Source organism: Pinus tabuliformis, chromosome 2_2 (genome assembly GCF_031772625.1).
Source record: "Pinus tabuliformis cultivar Carrire ecotype Pingquan chromosome 2_2, CPIR1, whole genome shotgun sequence".
Classification (NCBI taxonomy): domain Eukaryota; kingdom Viridiplantae; phylum Streptophyta; class Pinopsida; order Pinales; family Pinaceae; genus Pinus; species Pinus tabuliformis.
In genome coordinates this window covers 893,951,931-893,964,722 of record NC_142300.1, presented here as the reverse complement: position 1 = coordinate 893,964,722, position 12,792 = coordinate 893,951,931, and positions in this window count along the sequence as shown.

Genomic DNA, 12,792 nt, shown 5'->3' with positions numbered 1-12,792 from the left:
ATAAGTTTATGAAACAAACAACAAGAGATACACAAACAAACTAATTAGACAATCGTCCCCAGCGGAGTCGCCATTTTGTTACCGGGAAAAGTGTCTATTTAGAACTGCTCTATCCCACTAAGGTGTGACAGCTACCTTAGAAACAAACAGAGAAAACTACTTTTGTATCTCCTTTATGAACTATAAATAAAGAGGAATAGGAAGAACTAACCTGTGGCTTGCGCTAGTCCTTTGATCCAATCTCTCTCCTCTTTGACAGCTTCCAGCTACCTGCTCCCTTACTTGCCCAGCTTCACCAAGTACCTGTAAGATCACAGAAGAAGAAAACTATACAAAGACATGGATTTATATTCATAAATAACTTAGGATCAGATTTAAGTTAACCATACAAATGTAATAAGCATCAATGATACAAAAGCATGGAGGAGAAACTCAAATAGTTTTTATTGATATACAAGAAGATCCAGGAGGAGTTACAACCGATGATTCCTGACCCAGCATCAACCTCCCTGCAAAGAAGCCCCTCTACACCTCCAACAAAGCATAGATCACCCAATTCTCTGATATGTGTCTCAAAACCAACAGCAATTCCTTACAATGTGCAAAATTCTAGCCTCTGGATCTCTGGGATGAGGGATCCATATATAGATGTATGCAAGGAGGATGAGTCAGCTTATGATTTAGGAGGAGGTGGAATTGAGAATTCCGGTCTAGGGGCGTCAGGTATTTTGTCGTAGAGCGTGCCAGACTGAGTGTAAATCAAGTCCAGATATTGTGCACGAGCGATAACTTGCTCTTCTGTTACGACTCCCCCCTTTGCCACATCTTCTGTGATGGAAGGCAGTAATGACTTGATAAACCATTCAGCTAATAGCTGATCGGGGACGTACGTTTTTACCATCCTACGATGACGTCGCCACTCGTGTATATGATCAGATATGTGAGTGGCCGTTGTCTGTTTGAAGTTGGTAAGAAGTTCTGTTCCCGTTTCGTACCTTATTGGTAATTGAAAATGGGTTAAAAAGGTTGTGGCTAAGGTACTGAAGTTGTCGAACGAAGCTCTAGGCAATTCAATGTACCATTTTGCTGCTGGACCCGTTAACATCCTCTGAAAGAGGCGAAGTCCTATCGAATCATCATTTAGGGTGTTTGATGAACACCATAGATGAAAGGTCATCACGTGATTTGATGGATCTTCACCCGAATTTCCATTAAATTTAGGAATATCTGACGGAAGTTTATGTGGAATTGTTGGCCACCAAGGGGCGTAAGCAATTGGATCGTTTGTTAACCGATTTAAATCAGGTAACTCTAAGGTTGCCACAAAGGGTAACTGCTGATTCAGGTTAGGTGAAGCATACCCAGGATAAGATGGGATTGCCTGAGCAGTTGGTCTTTGCATACCGGCATAATGAATTTGATGTTGGTATGATTGGTAAGGTTGGTGGACTTGACCATTGTAAAACGGTTGATTTTGACCGTTTTGAATGTACGGTTGTCCACTGTTCGCAAAGATTTGCTGCTCAGAACCTTGGTATGCTTGATGGAATTGCGGTTGTTGGTATTGCACCAGCCATGGTTGTGAAGCCATGTGCTGTTGCGCGATACTAACCGTTTGACCAAGGTGAGGGGTAATTGTACCCGTCTGGACCTGTGTTGCCCCACTAGTCGGCGATTGTGGTTGAGTCGCAGGGTCAAGGGGCTGTTGCATTACAACCTGAGAAACCTGAGGTTGGAATACAACAGGCAGCGCTTGAACTTGCGACACCATCACAATAGCTGGCGTAGTCGGGATGTTTGACATAGGTACGCATTGTTGCATCGAATACACAACTCTTGGTTGTTGAGGTAGTATAGGTACCCACCCACTTGAGGTAATTCCAGTATAACCTGAATTTTGTTGTGAACTCCCGTATGGATATCCTCCCGGAGGGGATAATGAAAGGGCATACTGCCCCCCATACGGTGGTAATCCGGAACTCAAGGGAATTGTTTTCCCTTGGGGATCGGACTGCCCAAATTGACCTCCAAATGGATCAATTTGTTGAGTCTCAACATAAAAGTTTCTGGATATTATTCCGGATGAACAAACAAGAACAGACCATACTGTCGAAATAGCCCCTGAGTGGGCTCCTTCTAGCTGTTGAGAGCTAGTTGGGACAGATGGTATACCGGCGAACATTGTCAGAGTGATAGCAGGGAGTTCTGCCGTCACTGTGTCAGATGACACAGTCCTAGATGTTGACGGTTGTTCAGACATTTGTAGTCTATCCAAAAGACTACCTAGCGATTCTACAGGAGCTTCTACTGGTGGTAGACTAACTTCTGACGAAGAAGGATATAGAGTGACCCCGACTCCAAAGTGCGTTGGAGTACTTGTTTGAGGATCTTCTACAATTTCTTCTATTGCAATCAGACCAGGTGGAAGGGGAAGACCATCAGGTCCATAAAATATTTTTGGTGCCGAAGAAGGTGTGCAATCGGCAGCGACTGATTTTTGAAGAGTAAGACTCTCCGAACCGGTTGTAGATGGAACTGGTTCGGTAACACAAGTGTTTATTCTCAAACTATGATCAGTATTACTGTCCTTCTGTGGTTGTTGAACTTCTTCTGTAGAGGTTGGGATTCTAGAAATGTTTGGAGTAACCAGAGTCTCTGATGTCATTGGAACACTTGTTCTAACTTTGATAGGAGATTTGGAACCGGTTAAACGAGTTCGCTTTGTCCGTACTGGTTTCGATTCCAGAGACAAAGACGGTTGACTCGTAAGCCTCCGCGAACGACGGGGTTTCAATTGACTTTCTTCCAAGATTGCGGATTACTCGATCAACTAAAATAAAGGGAAGGTATGTTTTATATACGCTTTGACACAACTTGTTTTTTCAGTGTTTAAGAGTCGAGAAAAAACAAAAGATGACTCTAGTCTCCTTCGATTTTTAATGAGCCTGAAGTGACAAGTGCTCAGATGGTCCTTTTCCGTTAAAGAGTCTGAAAAGGAATGAAAGGGACTGCTCTGGAGGTCTAGGTAGAGGGAGTACCAAACCAATTGCAAAACTGCAGAATACTTTTTACGGTACGGCAGTCAATCTTCCCGAATGCTGTGTTCAGTGCATTGCGATCAGTAGGGCGGCCGACACGGCTTCCTATGGATAAAGGATTTAAGCCTATAGGAGTCTCCCAAAATATACTCGATGGTACGTGGGAGCAAAAGTCCGTACTGGCACTTATCGTCTCAAAGTGGAGGAATCACCCAACCATTAGTGAGGACAACAGTTGCTAGGCTTTACGACGCCGGAATACGTCTCTAGCCTAGACCTCTAAATGTTGTGCGTTAAGTTCCAAAGCGTTGTTAGATTCATTGAATTTATTTTAAGTTGATCTTTCTTATGAAGTTTGCCTTTTGGGTTCACCACGAGATGTAGATGTAATTCCTAAAATGCAATCTAAAGATGATAAACAAACTTTTATATCTTTTCTGCAATGAAAATCCTAGCTACTAGGGGAAAAGAAAGACACAATCTTTTCACAAAGAGCAAAGAGCACACTGTAAATGCACTTTCCTAAATCAAGCCAAACAGACTGTCTATATGCAAATGCACATGCATGTATTTGTTTTTCACTTTCTTAGTATTGATGCTAAAAAGAAAGTTGATGTACAAATCTAAATTTGCTTTCAAGCGACAAACACAAACAAGCTTCTTTTGGAAATCAAAAGGTAGAGATGATTACGACACTTTATGATTTTGAAATAAATACTCGTTTTGACCCTAGAAAGTCACAAATTCAAACCAAAGGCAATAGTAAAAGTATAGTCGACCATCAACAGCAAGCAAACTTTCTCCTATGATCAAAATCGACACTTGCGACAGATCTAAATCAAAGGACGACAATACGACTATTCTACTTTTGCAATGGAAAACTGTAAACGACTCAACAAACACACAAAAACATCAACAGTTCTTTTGTACAAATGAGGCGGAAAATCAGTAAGGAAAAGGGGTTTGAAACAGTCATATACTGATCATAGGCTGCAAAATTTAGAGACAAAACTGGAAAGAATGAATCACAAGAACCTCAGCTACACAGGGCTAGGCTGATCAGCGCACCTGTAACACAGAGAAACTGGATTGCAGCATAGGTTGCCCTTTCGGGAAGTGCATTGAAATGCAGGATCTCTTCACAGTACTTGCGCTGGGGCAGAAACGAGAATTCTATCCGGGTTCTGGGTCACAGTTTGCAGTTTAGTCTTTGGTTTTTGGCCAAGTAAAAGCAATCAGTAATGCACAATCAGGGGTAGATCTAAGGAGGGTCTAAGAGCTATCACAAGGGCAATCAGATAGTTTGTGGATTATCTGTTCAAATCATAAACAAATCCAATGAATGGATTGAAGCAGCAAATGTTTACTTTGCATTTGTTATGGCAAATGCAGTTCGAATGCTACTTATAAGTTTATGAAACAAACAACAAGAGATACACAAACAAACTAATTAGACAATCGTCCCCAGTGGAGTCGCCATTTTGTTACCGGGAAAAGTGTCTATTTAGAACTGCTCTATCCCACTAAGGTGTGACAGCTGCCTTAGAAACAAACAGAGAAAACTACTTTTGTATCTCCTTTATGAACTACAAATAAAGAGGAATAGGAAGAACTAACCTGTGTCTTGTGCTAGTCCTTTGATCCAATCTCTCTCCTCTTTGACAGCTTCCAGCTACCTGCTCCCTGACTTGCCCAACTTCACCAAGTACCTGTAAGATCACAGAAGAAGAAAACTATACAAAGACATGGATTTATATTCATAAATAACTTAGGATCAGATTTAAGTTAACCATACAAATGTAACAAGCATCAATGATACAAAAGCATGGAGGAGAAACTCAAATAGTTTTTATTGATATACAAGAAGATCCAGGAGGAGTTACAACCGATGATTCCTGACCCAACATCAACCTCCCAGCAAAGAAGCCCCTCTTCACCTCCAACAAAGCATAGATCACCCAATTCTCTGATATGTGTCTCAAAACCAACAACAATTCCTTACAATGTGCAAAATTCCAGCCTCTGGATCTCTGGGATGAGGGATCCATATATAGATGTATGCAAGGAGGATGAGTCAGCTTATGATTTGATTAGTGGCTTCTCTCTGTCAGTTCTTGCTTCCACTTGGAGACTGAAAGCCTCTTACTCATCCTTGGTCGAATTCAGTGAGGCAAGTGTCATAGGAGAAGATTCTGGAAGCTTCCATTATCTCTCCACCTCGCGGAATGACACTGCCATTTGTCATTTCCCACTCAACGCACCCTGATAGTGCATTTAGGTGTGTTACAACACACCTAGCCAGTGTATTCAGGTGATATGGAACGCAACTAGCTAGTGGAGCAGCTGAAATGATCTTGTTTTGACTTATTCTGAGTAGTTTCTGGTGGAGAACTTCTGGGAGAAGCTGTAATTTGTTGACCTTGTTCCTTTAGGGGTTAGAACAACACTTTTAGGGACTTAGGAGCCCTTGGTTTATGGACATTTCATGCTTGGAGCTGCAAGGCACAAAAATGTCTATAACAATAATTGAAAAAGCTTGATATCCTGGCTTCAAGCAGAACTCACTATACTAGGGCCAATCCAGACCCAAACCCTACCCTACTATATGATAATCCCAACCTGATTTCGAGAAGACCTAGAAGAGAAGAAAGTCTAGTCAGCCCTACACCTTCAGTCAAAGCAGAGTCGTGTCCGGATGAATTTTTGTTTTCAGAGGAACTCCCTTTTGATGTAACTTTTGATTTGTCCTTGTTTAAAACCTAGTCTGAAATTGCTCTTGATAAGATTGTTTTAGACCCCGAATTCATTGCAGATCTTGAAATACAAAGGGCAAAGCAACCAATTGATGAGCATGTTTTAAATTCACCTCAGTCATCCTCTGTTACTACTGAAATCCCTCAACTTTCTGAAACAATATCCACTACCTTCAATTCACCATCATTCCCTTCCACCTCAGAAATTGTTTCCCCACCTCCATTTATACCATCACTTCCTCATCAACCTATTATTACCCATTAGACACCCATAACTCTCAGTTCTCCACCAACTACTGTATCATCCCCTAATACCTCAACTCTCAGTTTAGAACCTCAACCCCAAAACCTAGCCCCACTCAGCTTAGAGCCATGGCAAGCAGATATGCTCCTTTAGTATTGCCTGCCCCATTGGGTCCTATGCCACAAGATTATCAGAATAAAATTTTCCAGTTCGATGGCATTGGACCATATATAGCACAACTTCATACAAGAAAAATGACTGCTTATTTTGAATTGCATGAGATTGACATAGCAGATGTTCAGATGAGATTTTTTTCCCAAACTCTTGCTGGAGACATAAGAAAATGGTTTAGAGCACTACCCCCAAATAGTATAGATAGTTTAGAAGTTTTTTATCAACAATTTTTAAACCGACAGGAGAAGAAAAAGAACCCTCTACAAATCCTTTTTGAATATGAAAACATCAGAAGAGGACCAAATGAAATAGTACAGGACTATTGCACAAGGTTCAACAACATATATAATGCCATACCAGTAGATCTTAGACCCCCACCTGGTTTAGCTTTAATAAGATTCCCTGATGGATTTGATACTGAAATGGCTTTTCAACTTAGAGAACAAAATCCCCCTACTTTAGAAGACATGCAAAGTGTTTCTATGAGTGTGGAGGCCAACCTGCTAGCAAAGAGAGCTAGGGTTAGAAATGAGAGGAGAGTCCCGGTTAAAGATGAAGCCTCACCTTTAGACCTTAAAATAGATGTTCTTACCAAAAGTATGGAGAAACTTATGAACAGGATAGACAGTATGGAGAGAAAGCCTCAATGGGACAATCAGCAGGCTCCTCCAGTAAGGAATCCAAACTTTAGGAAGAACCAAAATCAGAACACTGGGAAGAATGGACCTGACCAAAACATTAGGCCTCCTTTCCAAGAGAACTATGCTGAAATTTCACATTCAGATGACACCGAACTAGACACTCAGATAAATCTGATGGGATTAGATGAAGAAGATACATTCTTCTTAACTCAAGATGAGAAAGAACTACATATGCTGCAGCAATTACAGACCCAATCCAGTGAATCATTTGACTATAAACAAGGGTATGATTCTGCCATTTTTGAGGTGCACAAACAATATAATTTAAGGAGTAAAAAGAATAATGAAGCTCCTGATCAAAATAAGAAAACTGTACCAAATCAACCTAAAAAGATTAAAGCATCTCCAATCAAAAAAACTCTCCAAATCCTTCCAAGACCAAGTCAAAATCCTCCAGGTCCCACCATTGTAGATATCACTCCAAACCAACCCCTTAATAATCAACCTTCCACTTCAACCCCCTCCCAGGAAACAGTGGAAAATCATTAGGACCCTATATTAGAAAAACAACCTGAAAATATTCCTCACATAGAAAAAGAAGAGTATCCTGCTCAGATTCTTGCTGTAAAAATCTCAAATCCTTAAACAGAGAAAGCCCCTCTACCTTTCAATTGGGAGCAGAGGTGGCTTCCACACTAACTCATTGAGGATTAGGTGTCCAACATTCCCCCCCCTTAATCCGAAGGGTTATGTATGAGTCCAAGAAGGGAGCTGTAATACAAAATGTGCAAATATGCATGGCAGCACTAGGCTGAATGTGCTCTCCGAAATGTTGGTATAAAGGGTGGTGGTTTAAGGATGACCACCAACACTGGAACGCTTAGTGTAGTTCCCGGAACTCTTCCAAAACTGGCAAGAAACTGAAGTATTCTGCTAGAGGAAGTGCTCCTATTGTTTTAAAGAGGGAAACCTTCAACCAATAAAGGGAGGTCTCACCCCGCATAAAAGGGAGAAATTCAACCTGAAAAGGGAAGTCTCAACCTGTGATGGTTTAAGGATGACCAACAACTCTGGAATTCTTAATGCAATTCCTGGAACTCTTCCAAAACTGGCAAGAAGCTGGAGTCTTCTGCTAGAGGAAGTGTTCTCAATTTTGTTCCTGGAATTCTTCCGAAACTGGCAAGAAGCTGAAGTCTTCTGCTATAGGAAGTGTCCCAGATTTCCAACTGAAGGCATGTTCACGGGCATCTTTGTCTTTGGCTACAACTCTGAAACTGGTGTGGCAGGTTGTGTCTCAGGCTCGCTTGATGTGGTTTTGAAGCTTGTAGATGACCATCATTTCCCCCCCTGTCAGATACAAGGTGAGAGGATGGAGAAAAATCAACTGCAAGACTGTTCAATACTCCAGAACAAGTTCTGACATGTGTTTGGAATATCTTCTTGGCTGTTGATGCCCATTGCCAAGAAGCGATCCATCCAAGATGAATCTTTGTTCTTGCAAGACGTTTGTTTCTGAAGCATCTGTGTGAAGAATGGATGGTTTTATGACAGTGCTTACATGGATGAAGATCAAAAAAGTGATCTTTCAAATGGCCAACTCTGTCACAGTGTTGGCATTTTACAATGTGTTTGTTGTTGTTGTTGTTGTTGCTGTGGAAGAAGGGCAGAGTCTGGAACAGCTGAAGCTGAACTGTCATGAGGAGCATCTGAACTGTCATGAATGAATCCAACACTCTGAAACTGAATGGGCTTGGCATAGTCTGGAATACGAAAGGACAAGTCCTTGTCATATCCAAGACCAGTTCTGTGCTTTTTGTGGACAAGCCGTTCCCAAGGTCTGATGATGGGCTTGGGAAGTGCAGACTGAGTTTCTGCATCTGCATGTACAATTGCTACTTTATTTAAATGCACTGTAACATTATTGTCTCATTGTTTATGGGAGTTTGTTTCAATCTTCTGAACAGAAACAGGTTCAGAATGATGACTCCATTGCTGTAATTCTTCTTGTTGTAGCTGAGATTCAAGCTGCAAAAAATCAATCTTTTCCTGTGCATTTTGTAGACATGTCTAAATTTTTGAGAAAGATCCTACGCTGATTTGTAATGTGTCATCAACAATAGATTGTATAAGAGTTTTCATGAACTATAATACTTCACTGATTCTGGTCATTTTTCTTCAATGTCAGATTTACACCTTAAAAACTGATCACAATTATTACTTAATGCAGAAAAGTAATATCCACTCATAGTACACAACAATATATTGTATAAATGTGCAACAAATGAATCAGGGAATCAATGCATATATATGTAGACAGAAACTATAATGGGTTTTAAATACAATGCCACAATTGGGGCAGCAACAACTGCAAGCTTGCTTGGATCCTTCAAGTACTCCTTCAGAAATGATGGCTATCAAAAGGCAATACCCTTGTGGATTATCTTCCTTTCAAATGCAAGTATTGAAATTAATAAAATAATTATTTGAAGTACCTACACCAACACTTCTTCAGATATATCCAAGTCAGGAGACAAACGAACTGCTGAAGATTCACACACCTTCCAAGAATTGAAGGGCAGAGGAGACAAAGGTAAGGGAAAACTGGCTTCTTCTTCTACAACTATAACAGAATATGAAAGACAGAGACAACAAAGAATTGAGGAGAACAGAGCAAAGCTACAAGCCCTTCGTTTACCAGTACTTGCATCATCCCTCTCAAAAAACAACAACAAAAAAGCTGAAAAAAACCACTTCCCAAAAGGGTAAAGTCAAACTGGATAATGACTATCAGCCCTCCACAGAAGATGAACAGTCCGAGTCCTCTAGTGATGAGGACGCGGAACACAAAGTGCCGACGCCGAAGAAGGCAACCCTTGCAAAATGAAGGCCTCCTGGATGCCCAAAGAGCAAGAAAATGAAGTCTCTTAATTCTTTAATCGTGGATAAAGCTTTTGAAGAGCATGGATGGATTGATTTACAACAGAATGAATTGGACGATGATGCTGCTTTACAACAGGCTCAATATAAAAATTTACGATGAGCAGATGTGTAACAGTACATATAAACGTTGTGAATGGGCAGCTGAGCTCAACGTTTTATGCCAAATCGTGTCCGAGGTTGCCATCGATAGTGAAATCAGTGGTGAAGCAAGCGGTCGCTAAGGAGAAAAGAATGGGAGCGTCCTTGGTCCGCCTTCACTTTCACGATTGCTTCGTCAATGTAAGAAACTGTTTTATTTAGTCGAAAATAATGACTTATCCCCAACCATTTCTACCTTGTTTGTCTGATCATGGTGAAATTTGGATTCGGTTGCCTTGCAGGGGTGCGATGGTTCAATCTTATTGGATGACAACGCGACGTTTACCGGAGAAAAGACTGCAGGCCCAAAACGCCAATTCTGCGAGAGGATTCGAAGTAATAGACAGCATCAAAACTCAAGTGGAGGCAGCCAAGCGTAACAGTAGGAAATACCAAGCGTTTATCAAACAGTGGGAGTTGGGCGTTCATCAAACAGTTCTGACACCAAAACGTTCTTCTGGGTGTTCATCAAACCACTAACGCAGCGTAACGCACCATTCAACCCACGTATGCAGGGGTTACACTAACATAGATTCCAGAAACAGTTCAATGTAGCATGATTCACGATTTTTGAGTGCAGAGGCAAAGTTCAACCACAATTTAATGATCAGTGTTTAATTGATGCGGATTAAAGAGGCATCATTGTTTAAATGCACATAATGCAGCACGGCCAACACTATTCAATAAATGTCATTCAACGATTTTTATATGCCATATAAAAACTTCAACGCATGTACCAATCTCAGGCTACCAGTTCAATGACTACCAACGAATTTTGCAATGATTGGCCATAAAAAAACACTCACTGAAACATTTTATCAAACACAGTCATGCTCCCATTACAGCGTTCACTTTAGGCAACATTCACCATGGTTCTCAGCAGAGTTTCAAGAATTGCATCCCAAATATACTCATGATACCACCAACGCGGCTCCAAGGCTGTTTTCTACATCTCAGCTGAAACACAAGTCGACTTTTGAAAACTCCCCTCTGCACATCTGCATTAAACAATTACTGTTTCATCGATTCAGGACAGACAGAATCCTGACAAATTCTGCGTCTAGATCAACCTCTGCACATCGATTAATTAGTGCTAAAACAAATTAAATTGCTTTAATTCATGACTTTGTCAGATGTAATTCTTCAGCACTCGACTTTACCAAGCAACTCCAGGTGTGAATTCACTGCATAATGCTCACAAACAGAAATCGACCCAACAAATCCTGTCTTCCTGTTATGAAATTCGATTGCACAAAAATTGATTTATTAACCTCAACAACGTTGTCATTTAGTTTAATTGTGATTGCCCATTTCATGCAATTCAACCAGCTTCAAATGCCTTTCCTCAACATGTGCAAACAAAGTCGATATGAATCGATACTCATTTAGAGCTTACAATCTTTTAATACAAATATCGCTCATCATCCAAGAGAACAAAACATACTTCGATTACAAAATTCCTCTCATAGGCACACACAGCAAATTGTTGCTAACATTTGAAGATCATACATTGCAGTTCTTCTCTTATAAACCAGCAAATTAAATACTAGAAAATTCATCATTTCAATTCTTAACACAGAAATTGACCCATACACGAATCGACCAAGTTAAGGCTCATAACTCAAATCCAACACTTTCATAAAACAAATGGTTCAAAGAAATTATGCAGGGCAGGAGTACGCCCGCTCTGATACCATGTTAAACACACATGGGAGCAAGAACAATATGAAAGATAAATCATGTGAGTACAATTTTTATTAACAAGAGATATACATTTATAGTACAATATGTGACCGTTGGGTTTCACATCCCAAGGTCTCTTGGACTCCTTTTGTCCATTTGGCTTCCACACTAACCCATTGAGGATTAGGTGTCCAACACAAATCCTAATGCACCCAGATGACCAAGCTAAAACTACTTTCACCACTCCCTGGGGCACTTTCATGTATTTGAAAATTCCTTTTGGATTGAAGAATGCAGGTGCCACCTTTCAAAGAGCTATGGATATAGCTTTTTCTAAGGAGATCCATGACTTCCTAGATATATACTTGGATGATATCACTGTCTTTATGAAATTTGATAATGAACACCTAGATCATCTACGACAAGTTTTCATAAAATGTAGGAAATATGGCATTTCTTTAAACCCTAAGAAATCTCTATTTGGGTTGGAAGAGGGAAAGCTACTGGGTCATATTATTTCAAAAGATGGTATCAGAATAGATCCTGCCAGAATTGAAGCCATCTTACAAATACAACCTCCCAGGAACATCAGAGAATTACAGGCATTTTTAGGGAAAATAAACTTTCTTAGAAGATTTATTTCAAACTTAGCAGAGTTAATTAGATTATTGAATAACATGTTAAAGAAAGATTCGACAATCAAATGGACTATTGAAGCCAAGAAATCATTTGAAGATATTAAACTTGCTTTAACCAAAACACCAGTCTTGATTAGCCCAAAATTTGATAGCAGTTTCATTATGTTTTCCTTTGCTTTAGGACACACCATTGCTGCAGTTTTACTGCAAAAGAATGACCAAGGCCATGAACAACCAATTGCCTTTTTTAGCAAAGCCCTAAGAGATGCCTCTTTAAAATATAACATTATGGAAAAACAAGCCTTTGCTTTGGTAAAGGCTATTAAGGATTTCAGAGTTTATATTTTATATTCACATATAGTAGCCTATGTCCCCAATTCAGTTGTCAAATACATCTTGACTCAACAAGGTCCAGATGGAAAAAGAGGGAAATGGATTGCTATTATCCTGTGACCTAGAAATTAAACCTACAAAATTAATTAAAGGCCAAGGTTTAGCCAAACTCATGGCTGAATCGAACTGTCAGGCCTTAGATATCAATTT